Here is a 15,491-nt window from a genome sequence, read left to right on the forward strand (position 1 = left end):
ATATAGGTTGCATCTAAACCACTGACAACAAAGTGAACTCATGAAGGGGTGACTGTGGAGCTTCATTTCCTATTGACAGTATCCCTGGGTAAGACAGCACATGGGATGGAGAGAACACTGTGGCAGCTCCAGAGCCCTCACCTTCTGATTTATGTCCTCACAGGTGTGCATGCCCAGATGCAGTTAGTGCAGTCTGTCACCAACGTGAAAAACCTTGGAGATTGGTGACGGTGTCCTGCAGGACCTCTGGAAACACTTTCACCAGCTACAGTATAAATAGGGTTTGACAAGCACCAGGAAAAGGCTTCTGTGGATGGGCTGGATCAACACCCACGCTGGGAAATCAGCCTATGTCCAGGGATTCACACAGGGCTATGCCTTCTCCTTGGATGCCTCAGTCAGCACAATGACTCTACAGATTGTCAGCCAGAAGTCTGAGACACACGCTGTGAAACCCACATCCCGAGAGCGGCAGGAAACCTGGGGGAATGGCAGCTGTGCTCACTATGGCAGGGACTCTGAATATTTCTCTGAATCCTTTATTTACTAGGTATGCCCTTCGAGATGAAATACAAAGAAAATTACTTCCTGAAATTAGCATAACTTTCCTGTGAAATGAGGAGGAGGATAAACAATACCTTGGTATGCAGCCTTTGTTCAGCTCTCTGTGTAAATACTGCCATTGCAGCACTAGGAACAATGCAGACTCTATGAAGGGTTGATTCAACATCTCCAGAGACAATGACAAGAACACAGTTTATCTGTAAATGGAAGGTTAGAAAATGGAAGACAAGACCCTCTGTTACTCTGTGAGAACATGAGAGGAAGTCAGTGTGATCCCAGACACCAACTCCCTGCTCGGAGAGAGCTGGGCAGCAGGGGACGCTCAGGACCCACACATCACAGGACACACTCAGGGACAGGTGCACAGGGACAGCTTCAGGGCTGGTTTCCTGTTGTGGTCTGGGGATGCTTCTCCATCTCACGTTTCCCCCAAGGGTTTTCTCTATTTTTATGACACAGGAATGCAATGTTAATGTACAAGAAATATGTAAAATCAGACCTATTGCATGTAGGATGTATAACAATGGAATTGAAATCTCAATTTAAAAAGTGGGAGGAAGGAGCAAATAAAAAAGACAATTTTTATTTATTAGGGTTAAACCTTACTTATTGGTATGCTAAACTTGGCAGCAATTGCATTCTTCAAGTAAAGCTTGATAATAGTTGTATTGATTGGATTTCCTTGAAGGCATATAATCCTATCACAGACATTATTGTATTTCATGATGGGTTTAGCAAGATCCTTTCTGACAATGACTGCCATGCCGTTCTCTTGACTGTGCTTTTCCCAACATAGTAAATCCTATGTTTTTCTGTTCAAATTGGTCAATACCAGCCAGTCGATTTATGCTCACTAATGCCTAGGTTACCAATCAATATTCTTGCACCCCATTTAATTTTTGACCACTTCCAATTTCCCTGAATTCGTAGTATGCTCTTTACAAGTTCTGGTATTAGAAGGCTTTTGTAGCTGTTTCGCTTTACCTTACTTAAGTCATGCCCCATCAGCAAAGGAAGATCCTGACGGCTCCACTCCCAAATCACGACATGATGGCCTACTCCCCTCCAAGAAATCGGCCTCTCTTCAGTCACATTTTGAGTGCCCTCGAACCTGAGGGGCCCATCCTCTGGCAGTAGCTTCAACAATTTCCTACTTCCTTGGCTTAAGCTTTTAATATTCGACAATACTTCAAAGTTATGCATAAGGTTTTAGCAGCATCTTCCTCTTAAGAGGGCAGAGGGGTCCTTCTGCATTGTCTGTTCTTAGTCTGGAAGCTTTGCTGAAATCTGCTCCCTTTGGGTGACCCTGCTGGCATTAGATATAACACTGATATATCTTCCAGCACCTCAACAAAAAGAGCTATGACAGTATCATGAACTAACAGACAGATGGTGAGAATATAACAGCATTTCTTTACTATATATCAAGCAAGTTCTGGATCATATTTTAAATGCAATAAATAAATAACAGCATAGTGCAACCAAATAGTGGAATATTTCAGTTCAACATTCTCTATTATGAACTTAACATTGAAATAGAAATCTATAAGGACATCAAGAATCAAATAAGTAAACAAATAAACAAGTCTAGCAAACTAAAATTAATAACCAATATATAGCATACTCCACCAAGAACCAAACATATTTGCTCCCATTAAGCTGGGGTTTATTTCAGAAATAAAGTTAAGCATGAAATTGGTGGAAATATAAACAGAACTATAAATAGACAGACAGATAGATAGATATAGATGACAGATACAAGATATCGACAGTATTGACAGAAAGTAGATGATAGCTAAATTGATAGTTGAGTAGATTTGTAAACCAATTAATAGATATTCAGCAGATATAGGAAAATATATAGATGGATGAGAGAGAGAGAGAGAGAAAAAGAGAACCTTGTTCAACAGACTCCATTGTCATTGTGTATTCAGGTTCAGGGTTTGGGCTAAGTCCATGCAGATGGTGTTCAGACAACACTCTTGTCTATCCTGAGATAAATTGGAGACTAATTGCACAAACCACAACATGAGGTGTTCCATCAGGAGTAAGCTGTTGTACATGGATGCTATAAAACAATGACTCACTCGTCGAGATTATCTCAAGTAACTGGGTCCTCACAAAAGAAATATACCACTTATTTGATGCATGCATGGATGGCGATACAAGTAGGTCAGGGAAGCTATGTGAGACCAGATTGTAAGCACCACGAAGGGAAGCTTGGGATGTATGGCACAGGGTCTCAGGCCAAATAGGGACATGACCCTCATTCAAGACTCAGTGCATGGGGAGGAAGATACAGATTTTCTAGCCGAATTTGGGGGCCTTCCCTACCCCATTTTCCCCTGAGTCATGGTTTTTAGTCCTCATCCTGCTTCTGAGAACCAAGATTTAGATGTTTTTAGCATAACTGTCAACCCCAGAGAACAGAGGGAGGAGAATGAAGCATGGAAGTAGGACATCTTCTCTGGGTCCTGGCTTGTGTCTTGGGATACCACAAGTGGACACACCACAATCCAAGGTGCTCTCTGCCCACCAGAGGAGACCTGAAGGGAAAGTGTTCTAATGTTATTTTCTCTTTACTTTTCCTTGTGAATTGCATGAAGGTATACTGAGGAGATTAGTGTTCATTCAACAATTCATACACTTTTGTTTCATTTCATTGTCTACAATACACACAAACTCCTGTTACAATTACCTTTTCTTGTCAAACATTCTGAATTTTCCCTGGATAAGTGATGCCCTTTTAAACTCAGAAGTTTGATTATTCTAAGGTAATTGTATCTCCCCAGGACAATTGCTCCCTTGTAGGCTTGCCGATTATTTGACTGGAAGTTTTTCCGAGGCTGTGAGTTTGGTCCCAAACCTGAAGGGATGCTGACAGCCATAGTCTCAGGACTTCCACAAGTCTACCCAACCAGGAAGCCTAGTCTTTGTATTTTTATTTTCTTTGTGTGTGTGTGCGTTGTTTCACTTATTATCCCACTCCTCCCAAGAACTTCTAATGCTATCTTTTCCAAACAAGTGGGTACTGATAGCAAGGCACCATCTATTGCTTCTGGTCTTAGAGTTCAGGATACTCATGTCCATGATTCATTACAGCATTGGACTAATAATGGTTTCCATGTGTCTTCAGTGATCATCACTCTGGAAAGGGAGAGACAATTAGCTACACTTCATGTGGTTTAAAGTCTCTAATCACTACCCTCAAAACCCAGATGTAGAACATTGTATTTATGGGCTGTTATGTCAACGGTTCTTGGTGTTCCCTGAGCCCCAAGGCCTCCTTAGAGAGAGAAAAGTTAACCTACTGATTGTTTCCTTTCGTTCAGATCAGAGCAGATCAGAGAAATATTTAGGACAGATTATGAAACTGATGAAGATGAAATATTCTCCATGTTGTACTTTTAACTTCTCTTCTGAACTAGCTCCACTGTCAGAGAGATGGTGACAAGGGCCAGGTTGACCATGAGTATTCAGAGTGACACACTCATCTTTGGCTTTAATCTGCACAGATTTGTCTGACACTCTGAGTAAAGCTGACATTCCCTGAAATTTGTCTCCTCTCCTCAGGAAGCAGGAAGCACAGGGGAGACTGGGCACTGGGAGACACCTGAGAGGTCTATTCAGAAGGGGCCATTCAGGCTATCAGATTTTTCAAAGTCTTCACTAAGAATACAGGGTCACTTTTTATGCTGGACATCATTCCCCACAGACAGTAAGGAGGGACCATCTGTGAGGCCCCAGGCTCCTTGGGCTGCAGATTCACACTGGGTTTAAAACCACTCCTCCCCGGTGTAGATTGAGAGATGCACTGAGTGGAGAGCCACCGTTCAAAACTCTCCATGCGTGAGGTGCTAGTGCCAGTGTTCTCTCTCTCTCTGTCTCTCTCTGTATACATGTGTGTGTTGTGCGATGTTATTAGGATCCAGTTCTTCCCTCCCTGCGGTCCCAAGACCCGCACCTCCCCCTGCCTTGGGTTTCCAGGGTTGTGAGGCTGGAGGAGTCTGACATGGAGGGCAGGACAGAAATATGCAAAGTGGAAGACATCCATTTTAGACCCACAGGCTACCTCCACAGGGGAAGCTCCCTCATCACCCAGCTGGTGACCTTAGTGTGATTGCTTTCCATCCTCCTTGCAAGATGGGTTCTGCCACCCTACCTCTCCTCATTGCTCTTTTCCCAGGTCAGGATTGCCACAGGGTTCGAGATGAATAGAGGTGTGTGTGTGTGTGTGTGTGTGTGTGTGTGTGTGTGTGTGTGTGTGTGAAGAGGAAATCTCTGAATCCTATCTCCACACGTGTGTGTGCTCAGGTGCAGCTGGTGCAGTCTGAAGTGAAGAGACCTGGGGAGTCTTTGTGGATCTCCTGTAAGACATCTGGATGCAGCTTTACTGGAAGCTGGATCGGCTGGATTAGGCAGACACCTGCAAAGGGCTTGGAATGGATAGGAATTCTTGACCCTAGTGAGGCTGACACCAGGTCCAACCCATCCTTCCAAGGAAAAGTCACCATCTCCACAGACAACTCCATCAGCACCATGTCCCTGCAGTGAAGCAGCCTTAAGGACACAGACATGGCCATGTATTGCTGTGCAAGAAACACAGTGAGAGAAACTCCTTCCTGAAAGGGGCAGAAATCCTCAGCCCGATGCAGCTGCAGAGCAGGAGTCTCAGAGGCATCTGTCAATCCAGCACCAGAGGACACAATGTCTGCTGTGTCCTAGAGAGTGAGAACAAGAACACAGGCCACTGACACGACAGGGAAATATCTCCCCATGTGGGGGCAGTGATGCCTCTTACTGGATCGGGGTTCTCTGGAGTGGCTCACTCTGTGGCTTCTGAATAACCACACGGCTATAGAGCAGATGAGGTCAGGTTTCTTCACGATATTTTCAGAGTTCAGCCCTTGCTGCCGTTGAGGAATGAGCAGGTGCATTGCTGTAATAGGAAAGAAATTCCTAACCTCAAATTTCCTGGCCTCTTTTCTCACCAAGGCCATTCCAATTATTACTAGAACTTCTTCCTGACAAGTAACTGAGGTATCTTATTGTCAACATGGCTGATAAACACATGTGGGGTTAATTGAAGGGCGGAGGGATAAATGGTTCAGTGAGCCTCGCCTTTGTAGTTCTCAGGTCTCTTGCCTGTGATGACCGAACCAGCGTGCAGATGCCTTAGCAGTTCCCTGCTTCAGCTTGCAAGACTGACTTCCTGCAAGACATCCCCAAGGAGAAGCCACATGAACCTACCCCGATGCAGCCCTGGGTGCTGGAGCACCCGTGTGGAGAACCCTGTGTGCGCTGAGTTGCTTACACATTCACTGACTCAGCTTTTCTCCTACAGTTGGCATCATTGTGTCCGTTTTGTGAGATGGAGGTGGACTTCGTGGATTGGTTTTGGACATATGAGTTAATGTTGGTCTTGTGGGCTTGAGAAGCACTGGGTTGGGATGTTTTCTTGATGCACACTTACCCTTTATATAAAACTCTCTTATACATTAGTTTCTATAGATTTGTTTCTCTAAAGTACCCAAACTAACACAGTAGCGATGGTCATTTTTGTGTTCTAACTGAATTCAGTTGCCTGCATTCAACTTGATTCAAGAAACAGCTTTGTAGAAACTTTAAGGTGGAGTGGTGGCATTTGCAATTAGAAAACTACTAATGGATCCCAGACCTTATACCAGCCAGTTACACTCATGGGGAAATACTTCATATAGTTTCCTGGTTAAAAGTGATCTCCCCAGGAGGAGATTAGACCCTGCTGAGCCAGGATGGACTTGGTTCAGAAGTGTCTACATCCTTCCTCTCCCTCTTTCTCCTGAAGATACTGGTCCTACCTGAGGTCAGTGTCAGGGAAGGGTATTTTGGATTGATTAGATTCAGGTAGCACACAGGGAGAGGCCATGGTGTACAGAGACCTCTGACTATAAGTCACTGTATTAGTGACTTTGACCCTTCAAGGAAACAGTTCTCCCTAACTCCGACCTCTGTGAGCATTGAGGACACATCTGTTATTGCTGTGCAGGTGGACACAGAGAGGGCAGTCAGTGTGGCCCTCACATAAACTATACTGCAGGACAGCTCTGGTACCGGACTGCACAGACCGTTCAGACCAGCAGGTGGCACTCAGGACAAACAACAAGCCCAGGATCCAGGAGCAGGTACAGAGCTGAAATAATGTGGGGCTTTCTGCAGTGTCTTGAGTTGGTTTTGTTCCCACAGCTCTCAAACAGGTTCAGTGGAAACTCTGTTTACAATCGTAGGGAGTGTACTAGTGTCTCCTTAATGGTAACAAAGAAACTCTCACTGTCATGTAGTTGATTACGATCCAAAGTGACCCGATGGGACAGGTTTAAACTACCCCTGTAAAAGGTATTTGCATATAAGTGTTTAGTCTTGCAAAATTCTCTCATGTGATCTGCAATTTTATTTTTTAGTTTCACCTTAGTTAGTTGAAAGTATATAAAATACGAGTGATTTATATAAACAAACCTGGAGTTCGCATGAAAGTACCAGCATGATAGCCAGTGAAATAGGCCCCATGTGGCAGAGATACAAAGAGGGGTGGTGATGTTGAAAGCTAAGTATCCTCAATAAAATTTTTTAAAATAGAAAGAAAGAAAGCTAAGTATTGGGCTTCTAACCACCAGGTCACTGGGTTGAAATCCAACATCCTCCCCTCAGGGACTGTACTATCGTCTCTTAAATTCCAACAAAGAGAATGTCCCTTAACAAAGGGCAGGAAGACAATAAAAGCACTACAAGTTGGTGCCCTTTGAAAGTGAAAACTTGCCAGAAACGTAAAATGCAAACATTATCCACAAAATAAGTGATCGAAAAATGGTAAACTTATTCCCTGTCAGTGGTGGAAAATTTGTGGGCTGAGGGTGTAGGGGGTCAGGCAGCCCCACTAGGTCCCTGCTGCCATCAGAATCATTGTATGTTTATTCACTGCACAGGGTGGTGTCTATTAACAATATTTCATCCTTCACTGCCTAAAAATTGAATGACTTTCTAAATCATTAGTATTATGAGGAAGGTAAAAACAATTTATTTTGGTTTTATGTTGACATTTACTTAGAGAACTGACTCTTTTTCATTAAGTGAACTTTTGCATAAATGCTGTTTCTGAAAGCTACTGCAACTTGATATCACAATTACAAAGTCTTTAAGAATAGAAATATGTTTTGTTGAATATGGAACTAGAAGTTAAAATTCAAGGCCAGCTCTAAGGGAAGGCTTTATGACTGTTAAAAAAATTCATTTGATTAATGATAATCTTTTCAATTAATAGTTTAAAAGTATAAAACTAGGAAAGTTAGACCTTAATCCTATTAAGAAAAAAACATACAGTAAAGTGCTTAGATGTTAAAACAAAATACAAAGGCAAAATAGTCTAGAATAAAATAATGGACTTTATATTTGTGTTTGTTTGTATGTCTTTATGACTATGAGATTTCAGATAAAACCATAAAATCATGGTGCATTAATGAAAAAAATAAGTTCAATAGCATTTGGACTTTTTGCAATTATAAATGTTATGAAAAGCTAGATATTTTAATAAACTATGTGTAACCTTGAAAAGAATGGGAATTCCAGAACATTTCATTGTGCTCATGAGGAACTTGTACATGGATCAAGAAGTAGGTGTGTGAACAGAACAAGGGTTTAAAATCAGGAAAGGTGTGTGTCAGTGTTGTAACCTCTTTTCATACTTGTCCAAGCTGTATGATGAACAAATAATCAGAAGAGCTGGCATATATGAAGAAGAATATGGCATCAGGACTGAAGAAAGGCTTATTAATAACATGTGATATGAAGATAATACATTCTTGCTTGCTCAAAGTGAGGACTTGAAACACTTGCTGATGATGATCAAGGATTGCAGAGATTATTATGTATTAGGATTCAATGTAAAGAAGACCAAATGATGAGGGCCATATTCCAATTATTCCAATTCTGCTGTTGTTTCTGATAACTGTTTATTTTGAACTGACTTTGGAAAGTCAGCATACTTCATGAAGACTACAGACACCCATCTTCCTCTCAGGTGCTCTCACAACAAGCAGCCAAGAAGAGCATTCACTCTCTCTCTCCTAATAGCTCAAGTCAAAGCAAAACAAAAAAAAGTGTTACACGACTCAGTCTTTATAAGTGGCCTTGATTCTGCCTTGTCTGCTTGAGCCAACTGTAGTAAAGTTCAAAGTATTGGAATTTTCTTTTAAGTTCCAGGATCCTACTGCATTTAAACTCTGAAAATTGTCTTACTTTGTGGAACTTTGTGAATCCTTACAATTATTATGTGCATTCCTAGATTGTTTCATTCCTTCAATAAACCCTTTAATTTTTAACTGAAGCTCCTGTTTGGCTTTGGAATGAAGAAGAGAAAAGTAAATAATATGTTCATTTCTTGACAATAGATGTCTACCAATCACTATCAAGTTCCTAAAAAGGAAGAAAACAAACAATAAATAACAATAAACTGACCATTTTTTAGCAAAATGTAGTAAACATCAAGGGATTCAAAAAGTTATCTTCAATAGCTAATTTTTGTGGCAAGATTATATTTGTTTGAATATAATAGCGAAGGAGAATCTGACTACAGTGTAAGAACAATTATGAACATTGAGCATTCTGTTTGAGGCCATGCCCTAACCTGCTTAACTTTATGTAACAATGTAAATTCCACAGCTTGTACAAAGAACCTCCCCTTAGGACACGAGATGAGGCCACAGGATGTTAGAATACCCCATTTATTGCCTATAATTATTCTGAATTTTCTTTCCCAATCCCCTGTCTCTCTTGAGCCTTTCCTCACAGGAAAATATCACATTATACCAAATGACTATCCATTTTGACGAAAAGTGGCCAGGCAAACATGTCCAGTATAGATATTCCCAACCTTCAGGTCACAGATAACTTGGAACGGAAGGACTTTGTTCAAGGAAGCAAGTCACCAAAAAGACATCATCACACCAAATAAAAAGACATTTGGAACCAAGAAGTAGAAAGAGTCCTATCTTGTTAAGAATCATAACCCCAGGTAGGGACAGAGGGGGAAAATGAGAAGCTGATACTAGGCATCAAGTAGAAAGAATATTTTTTGAGAACGATGATGGCAACAAATGTGCAAATGTGCTTGAGACAATGACTGGATGAATGGACTGTGCTAAGAGTTGTACAAGCCCCCAATAAAATTAATTTTTGTAAAGAATCATAACCGTGGACATAAAGAATCTCAACAGAGCCATAGCAATAGAAGAAATAGAAAAGGGTATCAAGGGATTACCACCAAAAAATCCCCTGGACCAGATGGCTACACTGGAGAATTCTACCAAGCATTCAGGGAAGAACTAATACCAATCCTACACAAACTTTTCCAGAACATAGAAAAATATGGCAAACTCCTGGACTCCATCTATGAAGCTAGTATAACTCTGATACCCAAACCGGGCAAGGATCCCACAAGAATCGAGAACTACAGACCAATATCCCTAATGAACATTGATGCAAAAATCCTTAACAAAATACTAGCCAACAGAATACAAAAGTATATAAAACAAATAATTCACCATGACCAAGTGGGATTCATACCAGAGATGCAGGGATGGTTCAACATACGAAAGACCATTAGTATTATTCATCATATTGACATGAAAAAGTATAAGAACCACATGATAATATCAATAGACGCAGAAAAAGCATTCGACAACATCCAACACCAATTCCTGTTTAAGACACTAGCGAAGATAGGAATGGAAGGAAAGTTCCTCAAGACAATACAAGCTACATATGAAAAACCAAAGTGGTAGTCAATGGAGAAAAGACTAAAGCAATCCCACTGAAAAAGGGGAAGACAAGGATGCCCCTTGTCCCCATTCCTATTTAATATCATGCTGGAGGTTTTAGCTAACAGCATAAGGCAAAGATGTGACATCAAAGGTATTCATCTGGGGAAGGAAGAGGCGAAACAATCGTTATTTGCAGATGATATGATTTTATATATGGAAAATCCCACAAGTTCCACAAGGGGAGTACTGGAAGCAATAGAGGAGTTTGGCAGAGTGGCAGGATACAAGATCAACAAACAGAAGTCCATCGGACAGTTATACACATCAGATAAGACCACAGAAGAAGAGATCAAAAAGGTGGTACCCTTCACAATAGCCAAACACAAATTGAAATATCTAGGGATACACCTGACTGAAAAAACAAAAGATCTATATAGGGAAAACTATAGAACACTATTACAAGAAACCAAGACTACTTCAACAAATGGAAGAATATCCCATGCTCTTGGATTGGGAGACTTAATATAGTTAAGATGTCAGTTCTGCCAAAAGCACTATATAAGTTTAATGCCATCCCAATACAATTACCATCATCTTTCTTCAAAGAAATGGAAAAACTGATTACCAACTTCATATGGAGAGGGAAGAAGCCCAGAATTAGCAGAGAACTCCTCAAGAAGAAGGACACAGTGGGAGGGCTTGCTTTACCTGACTTTGGCACATACTATGAACAACAGTTCCTAAAACTGCATGGTATTGGTACAATGACAGATACTCAGACCAAAGGAAAAGAAACTGAAAACCCAGGAATAAAAGCATCAGCATACACACAGCTGATCTTTGATAAGGGCCCCAAAAATATCAAATGGGAAGCCGATGCCCTCTTTAACAAGTGGTGCTGGGAAAAAATGGATATCAACCTGCAGAAAAATGAAGCAAGACCCTCATCTCACTCCATGTACAAGAATAAACTCAAGGTGGATCACAGACCATGAAGTTAAACTCCAAACTATTAGGGCCATCAATGAGGGAATTGGGACCAACTTGAGAACTTTGGTGCAGGGAATACACAGGCTATCAGAAATAGGGAAGGACACAAACACAGAGGTGGCACAAATTGACAAGTGGGATATACTGAAGATAAAACACTTGTGTACATCTAAAGAATTCACCAAGAGAGTAATAAGAGAGTCCACAGACTGGGAAAACATCTTTAGCAATGACACATCAGACAAAGGCCTTATTACTAAAGTCTACAATACTCTGCTAGCTTCCAAAAAGAAAAAACCAATAGCCCACTTGCAAGGTGGGCAAAGGACTTGAACCGAAATTTCACAGGGACAGAAATCCGAATGGCCCACAAACATATGAGAAAATGTTCCCTATCTTTAGCCATAAGAGAAATGCAAATTAAAACAACAATGAGGTACCACCTGACACCCTCAAAGTAGTCCAATTCAAAAAATCAGAAAGCAACAAGTGTTGGAGGGGTTGTGGGGAGACAGGAACTCTCATCCACTGCTGGTGGGCCTGTAAGTACGTACTGCCACTATGGAAATCAATCTGACGATAGCTAAAACAGATGGAAATAGAGTTACCATATGACCCAGCAATCCCCCTACTCGGCATATACCCAGAAGAAGCAAGAAACAAACCAAGGCCAGACATCTGTGCTCCAATGTTCATTGCGGGACAGTTCACAATTGCAAGGAGCTGGAAGCAATCCAAAATTCCATCAACTGATGATTGGATTAAAAGACTGTGGTATATACATACAATGGAGTACTCCGCATCACTAAAAAGCAGTGATGAACGTATGAGGCACATAGCGGCATGGGAAGAACTGGAGGAAATCATGCTAAGTGAAGTAAGTCAGGCACAAAAGGACAAGTACAACATGAGCCCGCTGAGGTAAGTATTAAAAAAAAATTTTAATGCAAAAGTGGCATAGGGGAAAAAGCTACTGTACACAAACATTTTGGGGGTGAAGACTGTGTAGTATGGAAGAGACCAGACCAAAACCAGGGATGCACATGGTAGACAATGGTTAAGGAGGTGGGGAAAGCAAAATAAAAGAATGAATATAAGGAACAAAAGGGGAGTGGGGGCATGGGGCACTAATCCACCCAAGGGGAGGGTATTGTTTATATCTCCACAGGGAAAGTGGGACCAGACTTCAACCCAGTGCTGCAAGGTGTGAATGCAATATCCCGGGGTGGAGTAGGGAACCAGTGGAGAGGTCTGGGAGGCTGGCCCCAGCACCATAAATTAAGTGGATTCCTGCCCCTCCCCCGAAAAGAATTTGTTCCAAAGGGCGACATTGACTCTGCAGCTCCGGAGATGGACATATCTGATCAGAGCACACGGGAGCAGATGAAGGGGCAGGAGGAGAGAGTGGAACACAGCCTGGCCCACCAGGCCGTGAGGATGATGTTCCTGAGTAGAGTAGCCAGTCCACAGAGAGAACAACATGGCTGGCCCCACTATGAGAAATGATGCCACCCAGTGACTAAGGGAGATACAGGGGACAGCACCGGAGACACAGTGTGGGAATTGCACCTGACCTGTTCCCACCACATCGAGCCAAAGCACTGAGGGAGTGCAGCGGAACAGCAAGGGTATGGAGTGGCAAGGTCCCCAGGGAATGCTGAAAGTGGACTTTGGGGCCAGGGCTTGGTGCCCCAACAGACTGGACTGGAAAACGCTCCTAAGGGCCAGCAAATGATCCCTGAACTAACTACAAGCTTTTCTCTTGTGAAGTGTTTTGTTTTGTTCTTTGTCAGTGGTTTGTTTTTGTTGTTTTGTTGTCTGGTTGTATACTGTTGCTTTGTTTTCCTCTGTCTTGTTTTCGTGCATGTTAGTGTCTCCACAGGTCTGTATGAATAGGACAGGCTGGATGAACTATCTGGAGGAAAAACAACAGGACCGACAGTTCCGGGGGAACTTAGGGTGGGGGAGCGGTAGGGGGTAAGGAAGTGGTGTTAACAAACACAGGGACAAGGGAACAACATGGGACCCAAAATGGTAGTGAGGGGGGAGTGGCAGGCCAGGTGGGGAATGATCAAGGGTAAGGTTGCATAGAGAAGAGGTATAGCTATACCCCAGGTGGGGACAGGGCATGGTAGTGGGGCAGGAGGAAAGTCAAGAGAGATGGAGGAAGGAGCTGGGAGTCAAGGGGAATTTATGGAGGTCTAGACAAAGACATGTACATGCTAATATATATAGGAGGATGGGGAAATAGATCTATGTGTGTATATTTACAGGTTCAGTATTAAGGTGGTGGAAGGAGCTTGGGCCTCTACTCAAACACTCCCTCAATGCATGAATACTTTCTTTTATTAAATTTGCACTCTATGATGCTCACTCTCCCGACACAACTGCTGAAGCCAAAGTGGGTGAACAAGTAAATGTGGTGAAGAAAGCTTATGGTGCCCGGCTATCGAAAGAGATAGTGTCTGGGGTCTTAAAGGCTTGAAGGTGAACAAGTGGCCATCTAGCTCAGAAGCATTAAAGCCCACATGGAAGAAGCACACCAGCCAGTGCGACCACGAGGTGCTAAAGGGACCAGGTATAAGGCATCATGCAAAAAAAAAAAAAGAATATATATATATATATATGTGTGTGTGTATTGTGTGTGTGTACATATGTATATGTGTGTGTGTGTGTGTGTATACCATTGAGAATGAATGGGGAAGTGCAGAGTGGAGACCCAGGGCCCAAGTTTCAGCCACTGGAGATCCCCTCATAGAGGGGTTTAGGAGAGGAAATGGGTCAGTCAGGGTGCGATATAGTACCGATGAAGAACACAGCTTTCCCCTCGATCCTGGATGCTTCCTCCCTCCAACTACCATGATCTGAATTCTACCTTGCAGGACTGGATAGGGCAGAGGTTGTACACTGGTGCATATGGATGCTGGAGGCACAGGGAATCCAGGGTGGACGATACCTTCAGGACCAGGGGTGTGAGGGGCGATGCTGGGAGAGTGGAGGGTGAGTGGGTTGGAAAGGGGGAACTGATTATAAGGATCCACATGTGACTTCCTCCTTGGGAGATGGATGGCAGAGAAGGGAGGGAAGGGAGACTCCGGATAGGGCAAGATATGACAAAATAAATATTTGTGGATTATCAAGGGCTCCTGAAGGAGGGGGGAGTGGGAAGGGAGGGGGAAAAATAAAGAGGACCTGATGCAAAGGGCTTAAGTGGAGAGCAAATGCTTTGAGAGTGATTAGGGCAAAGAATGTACGGATGTGCTTTATACAATTGATGTATGTATATGTGTGGATTGTGATAAGAGTTGTATGAGCCCCTAATAAAATGTAAAAAAAATAAAAGAAAAAAAAGAAAATGATTAGAGCAAAGAATGTACAGATGTGCTTTATGCAATTGATGTATGTATATGAATGGATTGTGATAAGGGTTGTATGAGCCCCTAATAAAATATTTTTTAAAAGAATCATAACCCCACCATAATGCATATTCATGACAATCCCCGGTCCCTGTGAAATCTGTTTCACATCCATAATCCTTTACATTAACTTGTTGGTTTACTTGGCTAAATCTGTAAACCACTTCTACCATTTATTTTCAGGAGCTTTCCTTGGGGAATCTTCTGGCTGAGTCCTTACTTGATCCAAGTAAAGCAAGGCCCTTTCACTTTCATACACCTCCTGTCTTTTTTTCTCAGCAAGAGTGGTGCTACTTAAATGTTATACATTTCGTTTAGATGAGTTTGCTTTTCCCTTATAGAGTCGCTATGATACGGAATCACTTTAATGACAGTGGGTTTGGGATTGGTGTTATCATAAAGAAGATGTGATAGGGACAGGAGGAAGGTCAAGGGAAATAAAGAGGTGGGAAGCAAAGGGCTGTTATAGAGGTCTAGATAAAGACATGTACATATGCAAATATATTTATATATGAGGATGGGGAAATAGATCTATGTGCAGATAATTATAGGTTTAGTATTAAGTTAGCAGAAGAACATTGGGCTTCCATTCAAGTACTCCCTCAATACAAGAATACTTTCCTCTATTAAAGTGGCATTCAATGATGCTCACCTTCCCTACACAACCGCTGAAGACAAAGAGGGTGAATAAGCAAATGTGGTGAAGAAAGCTGATGGTGCCCAAGTA

This window comes from Tenrec ecaudatus, unplaced genomic scaffold (genome assembly GCF_050624435.1).
Source record: "Tenrec ecaudatus isolate mTenEca1 unplaced genomic scaffold, mTenEca1.hap1 Scaffold_83, whole genome shotgun sequence".
Taxonomy (NCBI): Eukaryota; Metazoa; Chordata; class Mammalia; order Afrosoricida; family Tenrecidae; genus Tenrec; species Tenrec ecaudatus.